A 14,358-nucleotide genomic window follows, 5' to 3' on the forward strand; every position below is an offset into this window, starting at 1 on the left:
AATATATATAAAATGTATGCCTAAAAAACAAATGTATTTAAAATTATACAAGATTTTCAGAAGGTATGAATATTGCACCTCAAGTTAAAGCTGACAGTCTGATTAAAATTAAATACTGATTGCTACTTTCATTTTTCTCTATAAAATACATTTAAGACTTAAAATGATATGTACCCAATAATTATTTGCTGAGTAAATGGAGAGAAAAATCCACAATATAGGTAATCAAAAATGTCTAAGATACAAAGAAAGAAGAATAGTTCTACTCTTGATCTATTTAAGACCCCATGTAGCATACCATGTAGCAACCAGGTCTGCACCAGGTACCTGGGCAGCAAAAGAGTTAATGAGGTTTTCTCTCTCTTGATTTTAGACTAATGGATTCCAGTTAGTCCTCAATAGAGACGACAGCCATATGTGACGATATGCACACAGGGCAACAAAGCCAATCTTATTGTATATGTGTCGGAAGGGTGGGGGAACAGTGGAATGGGGTTCCAAAGAGATGTGCTGGAACCAGAATGGGGCCTCTATTAGAAGGAGTGTGAGCAAGAAAAGGAGGGTTAGAAAGGAAGAGACATCCTAACACAGGGTTTAATTTTTTAATCCACTGCTTTGCAAACTTATATTGACATAACCAATCTTGCAGAAATATCTGTGCATATTTTGGGGAACTACCTTTGTCAGACTTGGTTATTTTGACAATGCATGCCTCATTAAGTGATTTGAGTGGTTTTCCCATCCTTTTAATGTTCTGAAATCACTTCTACCGCATGACACATTAAAATGTTTTTTTCAAAGTGAAAAAGAAGTAGCTATTAGAAAGTAGAGACTTGAAATTTAACTTTCTGAAATCAGTTAAATTTTTTTCTTGTACATCAGTTTTCACAGGTTCACTATATCCTCCTGAATCATTTTTCCATAATAATTTTATTTTCCAAAACACTGAGAGTAAAAAGCTAGATTACCTTACATTTTGTAAAATCCTCATCTGCAGTCATGACTCCTTCATATAAATTCTATTTAATTAAATACTGAAATATTTTCTCCAAAATCTAGATCTTTGCTTTTTCCAATCTAGGTTTTCTTTAATGGGAATATTTTAATGCTTATTCATACTTTTTATACAACCAAATATAAGGGATATATGCAGTGGGTCCAGAATTTAATCCTTGAATCTTTCAAAGCACAAATTAAAAGCAATCAGAGACTTCTACTTCCAGGAAAATGGAATAGATATACTTTTCCCTATTCCTCTTGCTTAGTAAAACCAAAAACTTTACCAATTATACATACAACAAACATAAGATGACTCTGAATGAAAAGGAGGTAGATTGGCCAGGGACCTTAGGACACAAGAAATGACATCATGGTAAGTTCCCTGAGTTTTTGCTTTGCCACAAATATCCCAGACCTGGAGAAGACAGCAGCTGGGGAGACATCAGCAGGTGCAGAGGGCAAAAAGACCCAAATGAAAGCTTGTTCTCTCCAGCCAAAGGACCAGAAAAACTGCATCCTAACAAGACAGAAGACATTTAGATCATAATTGCTCTGCTCCAGCCAAACACCACGAAAAAAACTACAGTGCCTCCTTCTACTCCCCCAACAACACACACACACACACTAGCAAAGGCCAAGCAGATAGCCTATACTTCCAGTTTATAAGGCCATAAGTACGCATCTCCACATCCCAATTGGGCTAGTGTCAGAGAATGCCACGTCGGCCAAATAGGGAGCCATAATGGTGTCAGTAGGGCCCACCTAGAGAGCCTAGATATCCACTCCCATCAGGCAGTAATAGGGTGCTACTTACTCCTATTTCCCATTGGATGGTGTCACATGAGAACTTCTACCCCTATCCAGGGAGGTAAAAGTACATGGAAACACCAAAATTCCCACTGATCCAGTAGTCACTGCACCTAAGGAAAGAGCTCTGGTAAAATTCTAGACAAGAATCTTTGCATCTACAACCTAATACCATAGGGCTACAGTTCTCAAAGGCTGTGACTGACCTCTTAAAAAGTTCTCAGGACTTCAAAGAGCTTTTTGTTTATATCTATCAATATCGACCATATTGTAAATTAAAACTGAGAAACTTTTAAAACAAAGAACACACATGTACACCTTCTATAAATCCTCAGAGCAATGACTCTGAAATGAGACATTTCTCATAACCTCTGGAAAACTCCATTCGTTCATAGGTGAATGACGGTGAAAAAGGCAAATAACATCAGGCTGTTATTTTGAAACTGTTTGACTTTGTAGACCCTTTCAAAGAGTCTCATGGATCCTGGACCACTCTGCAAACTGCTTAGTATAGGGGATACTATAAGCAAATCCATGACACAGTGCCATAAATTATGAGGCATAGCTAGTAAGCAATTAAGTTAGAACAGAAGAGAAGAAGCCAACCATAGAATGACTAATAGATTTGATATTCAAAGTATGGTCCAAGGACCAGCAAATAGCATCTATATCTCCTGGGAATGTATTAGGTATCCAGAATCTCAGGCCCCTTCCTAAACCAAATGAATCAGAATCTTCATTTTTAACAAGACCTCAGGAGATTCGTAAGTGCATTAAAGTTTAAGAACTGTTGTAAACATTTTAAAACTTCAACTTTATCCTATCCGTAAGGCAATAAAGAACCTAATCATGATAAAACAAATACCATCTAAAAGGTATTTGTTAGATCAAATGTGAAGGACATTTAACCCAAACAAATGCCTAAAATAGTATTAGCATTATAGTCATAATTACATAATATTCAACATCTTTTTTTTTTTTTACAAATAAATGAATGTTAATTTTGAATCTCTTACACAAGTCAAAACTTGAAAATCCAACCTATTCCTCAAACTATTTAACAAGGGTCAATGTATATTAGTTTCAGCTTGTTGCTACCATAAATTCCCTAGAATATCACCATGCCATTATTTTCCCAAAAATTCCTTCTCTCCCACCCATCCTCTATTTCCTTTACATTTACCGAGCAGTAATTTATTTATTGTAGGAGAGCAAAGAGGACGCATTACCAATACTGTTTCATTAATGCCCAATAATGGTCTTGCAGTTAGCAGACACTCAGACATCAGCTGACTGATCTTAGTATTTTACCATGAAAAAAATGGCAGTTTTTCAAGTAAAACTCTGGGGAGGAGGTGCATATAGATAAATGTGGTTAAGCTTCTTACAATGAATGTGAGATTCTGTACTACACAGAAGATGGTGTGCTACATGATGACGATGTTTTTTATTTGCTGTGCTTGGCTTAGGATTTGCAGTTTGCTATTAGGTTGCCATGGTAACATGCATCTGACAGACACTGAAGGATCCTAGCTTTTAAAATAAAAATCACTTTGTAATTTAATGATAATGGATTTTTAAAAACACATATGAATGTCCTGAGAGTTAGATACAAGTTAAAACAGTAAAATTGTTTCCAAAAGGCTGAAGAGACATATAAATAGATGCAAAGAAAAATACTTCTAATATTCCGAAATACAAAAGGCAAAAAAAAAAAAAAAATCTCCTCTGAGATTTTCAATACATCCTTAAAGCTCTTCATTTGTTTATTTAGAATAAAAAAGTCAGAATTAAGGAACATATCTCCTCTCCCTCACTGGAGGCAAATCAGAGCAGAATAGTAACATATATACAACTATCAATAAAAAATAAGTTCAAGAAGGAAAAATCAATAACCAAGAGTTCATTGCAGCAAGTAAGTGAATAGGAAATTTGATAGATCAAATACACTTCAACAGGATTACATAAATTTCTCAATTTTAAATTTTATCATGAGCCATCTAATAATTCCTACTTCCCATTAATACCCAAGTAAGAACTAAGAGCAGTGAGAACAGATAGAACTGAAATTATCAACAGAAAATGTGGTAAAAATTAAAGGAAAATTGCTGCTACATCTGTATCGGCTGTAGACTGTTTACCTCATCTCCAATTCTGCCCCTCCCACCACCACCAACATACTAAATTCTGCATTAAACAATCTCATTTTTAATGTATGGAACTAATTAAGCACACTGCTTAGGGTATATCACAAAATCATAAGATGCAACATAACAAGTAATACAAATATTTAAGTGAAAAAAATTCCTAAGTCTATCAAACAATTCTAGATCTGCAAAACTGGAAAACAGCAAGCATAGCATCTCAGATAATAAAATCTGAAAACTCAGATTTGTTATATTTATTTATTTATTTAACACTCATATATGTTATTTTTAATAACATCCTTGTAGCCTCAACCTGGAGGACAAATAAGAGAGAGTGAATAGGGGCAAATAAGACCAGCCACTAAAGGGTGAGGGGGCAGTGCAGCAAAGCAGAGGCAGGATCAGGGATGAAAGGAACAGAAGAAACCAAGAGATGTAAAAGTATGGGTAAAGTGAGGGAGTAGCATTAATTTCGTTAAATATCTACTTACTACATGCTTAGCTTTTGAGATAAACGATTTATCTGCTTTGATCCTCAAAATCTTTATAAGTACTGCCCTTATTCTACAAAAAGGGATATTGAGACTCCAGGGGAAGACATTCTGCCCAGGCTTGTGTAGCTAAACCTTAGTAGAGGTCCATCTAAACCCAGGTTAGCCAAAACCCAAAGTCAAACCTCTTCAATGCCTAGATTCCTCCAGGCATAAACAACTGAGTTTGTTTATAGGCAGCAAAACTGGCTATTAATCTAGTCATCTTATCTATCTTTGTTAATGTATAAAACTACAAAAAGAATTCTATTGTGATGTGTCCTAATATTACTATTAAAACTTTGAGCTTTATAAAATCATTTTGTGTTTCACTTTTAGAAGCAGCCTTCACACAACGCTAAATGTCATTTTAAGTAGTGCAGGTTTGGAAAGAAAAGGGATAAATAATACATTTATTTTGCTTGGAAACACTGAGTTTGAAGTGCTCCTACGACATTGCGAAGGAGAGGTCAACAGGCGGTAAAATATGCTCAGCAGTAGGAGTGGATTTGGGAGTGGTACTAAGAAAGCTACAGAAATTATTTTGAATTTGGTCACCAGGGAAAGTATGTTAAGTGAGAAAAAAAATGTATCTCATTAACTAGTAAATGAGAATGGCAACATTAATATTAGTGACTATACCTGACCCTTAAGTACCTGGACTTACTAGTGAGTGAGTGTGTGTGTGTGTGTGTGTGTAGAGAACTGTGACAAGTAACTGTGTTTTAACTATAATGCATATCATTACGGTAAAATTTGAGTTGTTTATGGATTCCAGAAAATAAGTACAGCTTTGATTCACTTTTCTAACTTAAGTTTTAAAATAAGTCAAAATTTAGGCACGTTTTATATAAAATTCCACATCTAGACACTTAGTAAAATTAGCCTTTGGGGAATAAAAACTGGTTCTCACTTTAACAACCTTAATATACCATTTGTACTTACCCTGTTGCCAGGCTCAATATTAAATGATGTATAATTACTACAGATAGAGATAGGGCTATAAATACCCTCCTCCCACCACACACACACATATTTAAGAATCCTGCGGTTAGGTACTACAGCTATTTTCCTCCAATTACAGAATAAGAAGGAAAACTTAAGAGAGGTGATACCCAAAAGCTCTGGGTCTCCCAACACTCGCTCTCTTACATAAAAACATGTCTTTAAAGCAATGTTCTAGGGATCTCCCAATTTTCTGTACTCCTACCCATTCAGGAGAAGAAAATCTGAATACGTATTTCAGCATAAGATTATCACTCTGTATTTCACACAGTATTAGAGAATCAGATAAAGTAAATCTAAGCAGAAGTTCTAATACGTTCCCTTCCAACCACACACCCATGGAACTACTACCACACCTAATACCTGCAGGCCATTGCATAGGCTATTGGGTTTTTTTTGTTTTTGTTTTGCTACTGAATATTTTAAAAGACAGCAGCCATCTAAAAGTTAGGGAGTTTGGACTTTTTTTCTTCTTCTTTGAATATACATTCCGGTATAGCCTGTCTTTACAACACTCGCTTTTAATCTCCTACTCGTGAGATGCACAGGATAATGAGAGCTCGCGTAAATTCTGCCTTCCAAGGTTTACACACAAAATAGCGGCTCTTTCCAGGAATTACCACAGTATTCTCTCAAGTCTTATTGGTCCTGCAGCCGTTTCTCTGGAGTCTTGGGTGCCACAATTCCCAGTCGGGATTCCTCTCCAGCTCGTTCCCACCAGAAAAAGAGGGAACAGAAATGCCACCACGCAACCTCCACACGAGTTTTAATTTTCTTCTAGATGATACAATCTGCGTTGTCATGACGCTGGGGCTCGACATCAAATCCAGCCTAAGTGCTCATCGCCTACATCTCCTCGACAGACTAAGTTGCAGCCGCCGAGGGAGCGATTCGCTCTGAGAGCCGGATGTCCGACCCCCCTCCCCCACCATCCCGACCCCCCTCCCCCCCATCCCGTCCCCTCAGGCGGCGACTCCGAGCCGAGGGCCGCCCGCGGCCGGGCGCCGGGTCCCACAGCCCCGCAGAGCCCGAGGAGGGGCCCACAGCGGCCACGAGCAAGTTTCCCGCGGTTCAGGGGACCCGTGTGCCCCGCAGAGACAGCCCGAAGATCCCGGCCGGCGGACCCGTCCGCTCCGGCCCGCGGGGACACCCGGGGCGCCGCCGCCGCCGCCGCTCCGGTGCCCGAGCCAACACCAGGTGGGCTGGGGGGCGCCGGCCGACGGGGCAGCTCCAGGGGACGGTTCCGGAGCCGGGGGGAGCGACAGCGCGCGCCCTCACCTTACCTCGAACAAGTCCAAGTCTCCCCGAGGAACCGGACCGGCGCGGCTGTGGCGCTGCGGCGGGGCGCTGAGGGCACCGTGGGGCGTCTCGGCCTCGGCCGGCCGCCGTTGGCCGCGGGGAATCGCGCGCCCGCGGCGGGAGGAGGCAGGAGGAGGCAGGAGGAGGCAGGAGGCTGGCTGCCCCGGCGCCCACCGCGGGACGCTCCGCGCCTGCGCCCCGCCCCCCCTCCCGCTGGGGCTCAGCCGGCGCGTGCGCGGTTCGGAGTTTTCGCGCCACTAGAGCCCAGGGGGAGGGGCCGGAAGTGCCCTTCTGCGGACGGGGAAGCGGGTAGGCACGCGGGGCTCGGCGTCGGCGGGACGCGCGGGGCCGACTGATTTGCCTAAGCGAAAGGGAAGACGAGTCGGAGTAGCCCGGCAACAGTTCCAAGCATGCGTAGAGCCGACCGGGTGGGCGCTGGGAAAGCCTGGCGAGAGAGCGCGGTCGGGAGAGGGGACGGTTACTTCCCGGAAGAGGCGGGGCCACGTGGGGAGGCGCCGAATTAGAAGCGCGCCCCGCGACTGCCCGCGTCGGGGTGCTGCGCCCCAAACGTTGGCCTTTGCTTAGGGCATTTTTTTTTTTTAGAGAAAGTGTGTAAACCTGGAGGCAGCAATTGTTAGGATTCGGGCCAAAGTGGTAAATGACGGAGGGGGCGTCTTCCAAAACCGAGGAGAGAGGGTTGTCCGGGTAAGTCCCGCGGAGCGTGCGGAGGCGGCCCTGCCCGCCTGGCCCCGCCGCTCCTCGCTCGCCCCTCTCCGCTGAGGCCGGTGCGCCCTGGACGTCCTCCTCCCGGGCGCACTATGGGGCGGCCCCCGACGTCCTCCTCCCGAGCGCACCGTGGAGCTACCCCTAGACGTCCTCCTCCCGGGCATACTGTGGGGCGGCCCCCGGACGTCCTCCTCCCGGGTACACGGTGGGGGCGGCCCCCGGACGTCCTCCTCCCGGGTACACGGTGGGGGCGGCCCCCGGACGTCCTCCTCCCGGGCACACTGTGGGGCGGCCCCCGGACGTCCTCCTCCCGGGCACCCTGTGGGGCGGCCCCCGGACGTCCTCCTCCCGGGCACCCTGTGGGGCGGCCCCCGGACGTCCTCCTCCCGGGCACCCTGTGGGGCGGCCCCCGGACGTCCTCCTCCCGGGCACACTGTGGGGCGGCCCCCGGACGTCCTCCTCCCGGGCACCCTGTGGGGCGGCCCCCGGACGTCCTCCTCCCGGGCACACTGTGGGGCGAATGCCCACACCCTATTCCACGCCCAAGCGGACGTAGTCACACTGGGGTTTTCCTTTTTTCATGATGTGCTCTGAAAATACTTGCATGATAGCAGTTACCTTAAGGCATTGTGGTTGGTTACAGCCTTTAACCACGGTGGCCTTGTAACCACCCCTCCTCCCCAAGAAATATCGGAAGTAATGAGGTTCTAAGTTTCTTGGCGTAGTTTTCAGTGCTGTAGTCGCCCAGACATTAACCTGCCTCTTCTGCCTTTACACAGCTCCTCAAGTGATTACGTTGATCTAGTCAAATATTCTACCTCCTATGTTCCGCAGCCTTCCCTTAGCGGATGGGAAAAAGTGGCATTTACCGCTAACTCCGCTTCACCCCCAAATAGAGGACATTTCTGGGCTCCAGCAATGGAATTCTTCCATCGAAGTCACCTTTTGCTTCTAAAGATAATCAAATGTATATTGTTCCCATTGTGGCCCTTGCCATGGCACAATGAAAAGTAGGACCTGGTCAAACTAGACTAGGACACTGCAATATCTGGTCTCAATGGTTCCTCCTTGGTAAACAATGGGAAACGGTTGGGTGGTTTCTGCTCAGATGTCACTTCCTTTAGGAAGCCTTCCTTGATGCCCAATGTTGGGTGAGGTACGTAGTCTATTTACTTCTATAGCTCGCTCATGGTACCTCTGCCTGTCCTTGTCACGTTGTTGTAATTCTCTTTTCACCTCTAGTTTCACTTGCCCTACTAAAACCCTTAAATGAAGGGATTTATCTCTCCTTATTGTTTCTAGCATCTAGAGTGCCTGGTACACAATAAGCATTTAATAAATATTTAATGATAATTTAAGTCTGAGGTATGTTATGCTTCAAAGTCTACACTAAATTCATAGGAAAATAAAACTGAAGAAATAATTTAAAAAACAGCATTAATTAGTGAAATTATGTGGAAATCCCATACAATCCAGTCTTGTACTGAAATAAACCATTTACCGATGTTTATATGAAAACATAGTCTTGGGAATTGGGAAATTTAAAATGTTTCACTTTATCATTAAACAGTTTTTTCCTAATGTTTTTGCTTAAAACTGAAATAAAATTGGAAAACTGTTGGTTTAATAAAATGTGTATTTTTGCATAAATCAATCCACTGACCTCTTTTTATGTTCTTTAAAATTTGATTCATTACTGGAATTAGCAAGGTTCTGTGTTTTTCTCACCTCATTCAGTTTTATAATTAACCAATAAAAGCTTATTAGCTTTTAAGGAAGTTTTAGGAGCATAAATTGATTTATGGGCACCATATGGTTACATCAAAGGATTTGTTTTGTTTTAACCTGAAGTGGATTCCTGAGCCCTTTTTTTAAACTAGAAATTCATATTCTTTCTGTCAAGCAGTAGGATCTAGAATAGAGTGTTTTTATTTTAGTACAAACTACCAAAATTGTTCATGAAATTCAGAGACTATCAGAATCTTAGGATTCATTTGGTGTAGTACCTCTCATTTTGTAGATGGGTTAAATGTCTTTCCAAGGTCATACAGCTTCAGTATTACATCCAAGACCAACATCCTAGTTTTCCATCCCAAGACAAGCGCTTTTCAGTAAACTAAATAAATTGAATACACTAATAGATTAGAAAGTTACTTACTGTGGGTTGTTCTGACTTTGTTGATTTACATTAAGTATTGTGCTGCATTAATTCTTAAAAATTGTTACTATGTTAACGAGACTTTATATGTAATCTATATTGGCTGCAATACAGATTGATGTCAATAAAACTATGACATTATAAAAGATGGGAACAGAGACTCACCATGTCCCACACCACAAATTTTTCAAATTAAGCAAGAAAAAATTATACATAGTTGTGAGTTTGATATATGTTGTATTTAAATTTTACTTAGTGTTGAGCTAGTTTCAAGTAACCTCATCAGGTTGATCATGACCTCATTCAAAAACCATCTGTTCTGTCTCTGAGTGTAGTTGTACTTGAATATCTTAAAAGTTGTTGGATTCTGTCCCTTTTGGAACTTTATAGCCTTTTATCATCTTACCGTTGCAACTTAATGTTCAGAGGAAGCGCTGGAGCAAAGAAAGTGGCATGGAGTGGAGAACTATAGACCGTGGGAATAGACATTTTGGATTAACTTCATTCTTAAAACATGGTGTTATTTTTCATAAAATACACATTTCACATAATTTTCCTCTTTCTGGTCTATTGGGATATTCTTTATGCTGCTTTTAGGAGTGATCTTCAAAAGGAACATGCATTTTAAACTTAACCAGTTTAGATAGTAGATCTAATGACGATAATCCTAAAATAAGATTTTAAAATAATGGATTACATGTCAAACACTTAGGTAGTTTTACTTTTTATTTATTTATTTTTGTGTGTGTGTTTTATAACTGGCTATAAGATAGCACCGTAAGTGAAGAAGTAAATTAACATGTGACAAACAGGAAGGTGATTTAATGTTTTAGGTTTTTAAACAGGATCACTCTGGCTTCTTTGAGGAGAACAGTTGTGTGGGAGAGGAGAGTAGTAAAAAGAAGCAGGGAGGCCAGTTGGGAGACTGTTACTTATATACAGGCAATGCCAGGGGATTTTCATTAGCAATGGGGATTTCAGGGGCACCAGGGTGGCTCAGTGGTTGAGCATCTACCTTTGGCTCAAGTCGTGGTCCCGGGGTCCTGGGATCAAGTCTCCCATCGGGCTCCCCAGAGAGAGCCTGCTCTTCCCTCTGCCTATGTCTCTGCCTCTTTATATCTCTCATGAATAAATACATAAAGTCTTTTTTAAAAAATGAGGATTTCAGATATATTTTGAAGGTAGAGGATTTGCTGGTAGAGTGGGTATTGGGGAGCAAAGTAAAGAATCAAGGAGGACTGCTGAGTTTTTGGTCTAAGCAACTGGAAATCAGAGTTTTAAGGAGAGGTGGTGGAATCAAGAGTTAAATGCATATTATGCATCCACATGAAGGCAAAGTAGGCAAATAATTCTAGTTAAGTGCCCACAGGAGATGGCAGATGAAGTGGGATAAATAATATTAGGGAGAATGGAGAAGAGTTCACTATAGTCTTCAAAGAAGACTCAGCAATAATGTGCTTTCTATTGTAGTCTGCCTCTGCCTCTAAAAATACTCTTCCTATAATTCCTTCTGCTCACTTTCCAATTCCCATGCCCACCACCTACACCTTTTTAATATGTTGTTTGGCATTGTTCTAATTCATTATTTTTTAGTTAAAAGTAGTGAAAGCTTTATAAAGCCTTGTAATTCAAGAAGGTCTAATAGTTCATTCAAGTTACTCAGAGAAAAAGATTCTTTGGGGCATGTCATAGAAGCTAGCTCCTATAAGATGTCCCCTTGATTCCTATCATTCAGAGAAAAGTGGAAAAAATAGCACAGTTCACAGTAGCAACAATTCTACGCTAATGAAAGAAACTGAGGCAAGCATTACTATTTAATAGGTGTGCACTTGGGGAGCAGAAGAGAGACTCCCATCTTTTTCAAATCCATCTCAATAGATACACGGAGACTGTAAGGTGAAGTCTCAAAGTTGTTCTAAAAGCTTTGAGATAGATTTTTAAAATATAGTGACCAAAAAGATTGGCAAGGAAAGAGACAGTTTTCTGGAAAATACCACATAACTCAGGAAAAGTGGAGGAAAAAAACACTTTAGCTCAGAGACAGTAGCTCAAATTTTGCTGTCTGGGAACCAATAGATAATTGTTACTTTTCTTTTTGCCTACATTGTTCATAACAGTTGTGTTTAAGTAGGTATTGTTACAACTTTGTAGTGTTCCCTCACATTTTAATAAAGGAATAGCCAAAATAGATGCCCCAGATAGACACTACTTACAACTGTTCAACTACCAGTGCTGGTTGTTTTGTAACATAACTGTGGATTCTTTAAACCAGGTTTATTCTGACAAAAGAAAATAAAATAGCATGAATTAAGTTTTAAGTGTAATAATCATGTTACATTAAAATACTATTTATGGGCTTAGTTGAAAGCCCTCTTGATTAAGTGATCCAATCTGTGGAATTTTAATGTTTTAATAGAATCAGTTCCAGCCCTATTTTTTTTTCCAGCCTTATTTTTTTCCAGGCTTCACTGCTGTAGTGAATAGTATTCCATTAAAGTCTTTACAAAATGTTCCTAGTGTTTAGAGAACTACAGTCGGTTAAAAAAAAGTCTACTTCATCAATATCTGTTTTTTTCTATAATCCTCAGAAGAAATATAATATGCATTGCAGTCCTTTACATAAATGTGTGTTTATCTGTGCCATCATAAATAACACTGCACTAGATGGCAATCTTCATTCATTATTATTTACTTATATATGTTTAGTCAACTCATGTAATGAAACATTAGAGGTAATACAGGAAGGAAGGAACCTGTGAGCAGGAAAGACCAGAGGAAAAAATGTGAATTGCCTAAGTTCACGTGACTAGCTCCTACACAATCTGAAGGAAACCAGAAAAATGTGAATCTCTCATCCTAAAAAAGCCATTCTCAAGACAAATTTGATATGAGGTAATCATAAGTTTGCAGAAACTGGCTTTTTAGTTTGACCCATGAACTATAGTCATATTTGGTCTCAATATTTAGGCAAGAAGTAAACCAATCTAAAGATTTCTAGTTTTATTTCCCCAACGTTTTTCAGATAGGATCATACTTCTTAAACTTTTTTTTTAATTTGAAAAGTAATATATGCATATGATTATTTAAAAAATTAACACAGGGATCCCTGGGTGGCGCAGCGGTTTGGCGCCTGCCTTTGGCCCAGGGCGCGATCTTGGAGACCCTGGATCAAATCCCACGTCGGGCTCCCGGTGCATGGAGCCTGCTTCTCCCTCTGCCTCTCTCTCTCTCTCTATGTGTGTGTGTGTGACTATCGTACATAAATAAATAAAAAAAAAATTAACACAAAGGGGTATATTTTGAAGAGTAATTATTCTTCCCCTTCCTAAACTATAGTCATCCCTGATATAGAACCTATTTTGTATCTGTTTTCATTTTAAAACTTGGAGACTGCTTGCACATGTAGATCTATCCTTTTTTTTTTTCTGCTGCACTATCTATTCTATTCGAACATACCATAATTTATTAAAGAAATTCCTCTATTGATGGACATTTGGTTCTTCTCATTGTTTTGCTATTATAGACAATGCTGCAGTCGATACCCTTTTATATAAATCTGCTCACAGCTAAGAGCGTATCTTAAATTCCTGGGAGAGCTTTTGCTAATCAGAAGATAACCTGCATTTAAAATTTTGACAGCTAGAGTCAGGGTCACATTTAAATGAAATGTGATCAGTTACAATATTCCTCCAGAAAGAGAAATTGCATAATTTCTTTCAATAGCCATCCCTTCCAGTATACAACTTGAATCACAAATAGAAAACCAAACTGTCAACAAGAATGTCCCTCTCAGACTTTCTCCTTCTGAATTTTATGCATTCTGATGTTTAAGAATATAAAAGTCTCATTCCCTTTCATAATAATGACTTACAAAAGTGTGTCCCCACTCTTTGTCCAGAGTTAACTACAACTTTTCACATTAATGGAGATAAAACCTTATCTTTAAATTAATGCCACCATGCAACATTCAACCAGAGGGGCTTTTTATGTGAAACTGACTACTAAATGCTTTAGACTTTGAATTTAAATGTGTATATTTTTCTTTGTAAAGTGACCTATCAGTAAATATTGGTGCAGCTCTGTATTTTGAAAATGAATACACAAAATAATATTTACAGCGACCCTGACCACATTATAAAATTAAGATTCAGAAAAGTGCAGAGAAAATAACACACCAGCATTTATTTTCTTTGCAGCCATGTATGATTTGAGAAAATTTGCTTTGGTTGTGGGATCTGTTAAATAGATGAGACAGTATTTTTTTATTTAGAATGACTTGCCCTGGTTTTGCTTCGGTGCATGGTGATGACTTTTGCGGTATTTCTTGTATCCTACCTGTGTTTCTGGAATGAATTGAGATCATTATTCAGAGGATGATAATCTGGATTATATTTGTAGAGTCAGACTGAATTTTCATTGCAATTACATAATACTCTCATCAAATAGTTAAAAAATTAAGAGAAAGATATAGATGTTTAGTAAGGAAAAACTAGACTACAGAAGATACCAAAGCACACCAGAATAGCAGAGTTTAGGTCAATTTTGTTTTTAAAATGTTTTGTATGCTGAAGAATTTAGTATTAGTTTTCTTTGAATAGTGGCACTATAGGTGATTTAAAATTTTTTGTTCTTCTAAAAGATATTTTATTTTTCTACAGTGAGCACGTGTGATCTTGCAATTTGAAGA

At 40.2% G+C, this 14,358-nt stretch overlaps 2 protein-coding genes across 4 annotated transcripts in view; one reads left to right on the top strand and one right to left on the bottom strand.

The window, feature by feature from the left end:
- SMC6 (structural maintenance of chromosomes 6) overlaps positions 1-6,961 on the bottom strand; it is a 73,051-nt gene extending 66,090 nt beyond the window's left edge. The window contains exon 1 of the mRNA XM_055327347.1: positions 6,772-6,961. The gene's annotated coding sequence lies outside the window, so the exon portion shown is untranslated. The remainder of the gene's footprint in view (positions 1-6,771) is intronic.
- A 327-nt stretch (positions 6,962-7,288) lies between these two features.
- The window catches only part of GEN1 (GEN1 Holliday junction 5' flap endonuclease), a 33,162-nt gene continuing 26,092 nt past the window's right edge, over positions 7,289-14,358 (top strand). For 2 of the 3 annotated variants that reach the window (XM_055326933.1, XM_055326936.1), the window contains exon 1: positions 7,289-7,492. The gene's annotated coding sequence lies outside the window, so the exon portion shown is untranslated. Of the gene's footprint in view, positions 7,493-8,292; positions 8,670-14,358 lie in introns of all 3 variants that reach the window. The other variant, XM_055326935.1, reaches the window with a different exon arrangement.

Source organism: Nyctereutes procyonoides, unplaced genomic scaffold, assembly GCF_905146905.1.
Source record: "Nyctereutes procyonoides isolate TBG_1078 unplaced genomic scaffold, NYPRO_anot_genome, whole genome shotgun sequence".
NCBI classification, from domain to species: Eukaryota; Metazoa; Chordata; class Mammalia; order Carnivora; family Canidae; genus Nyctereutes; species Nyctereutes procyonoides.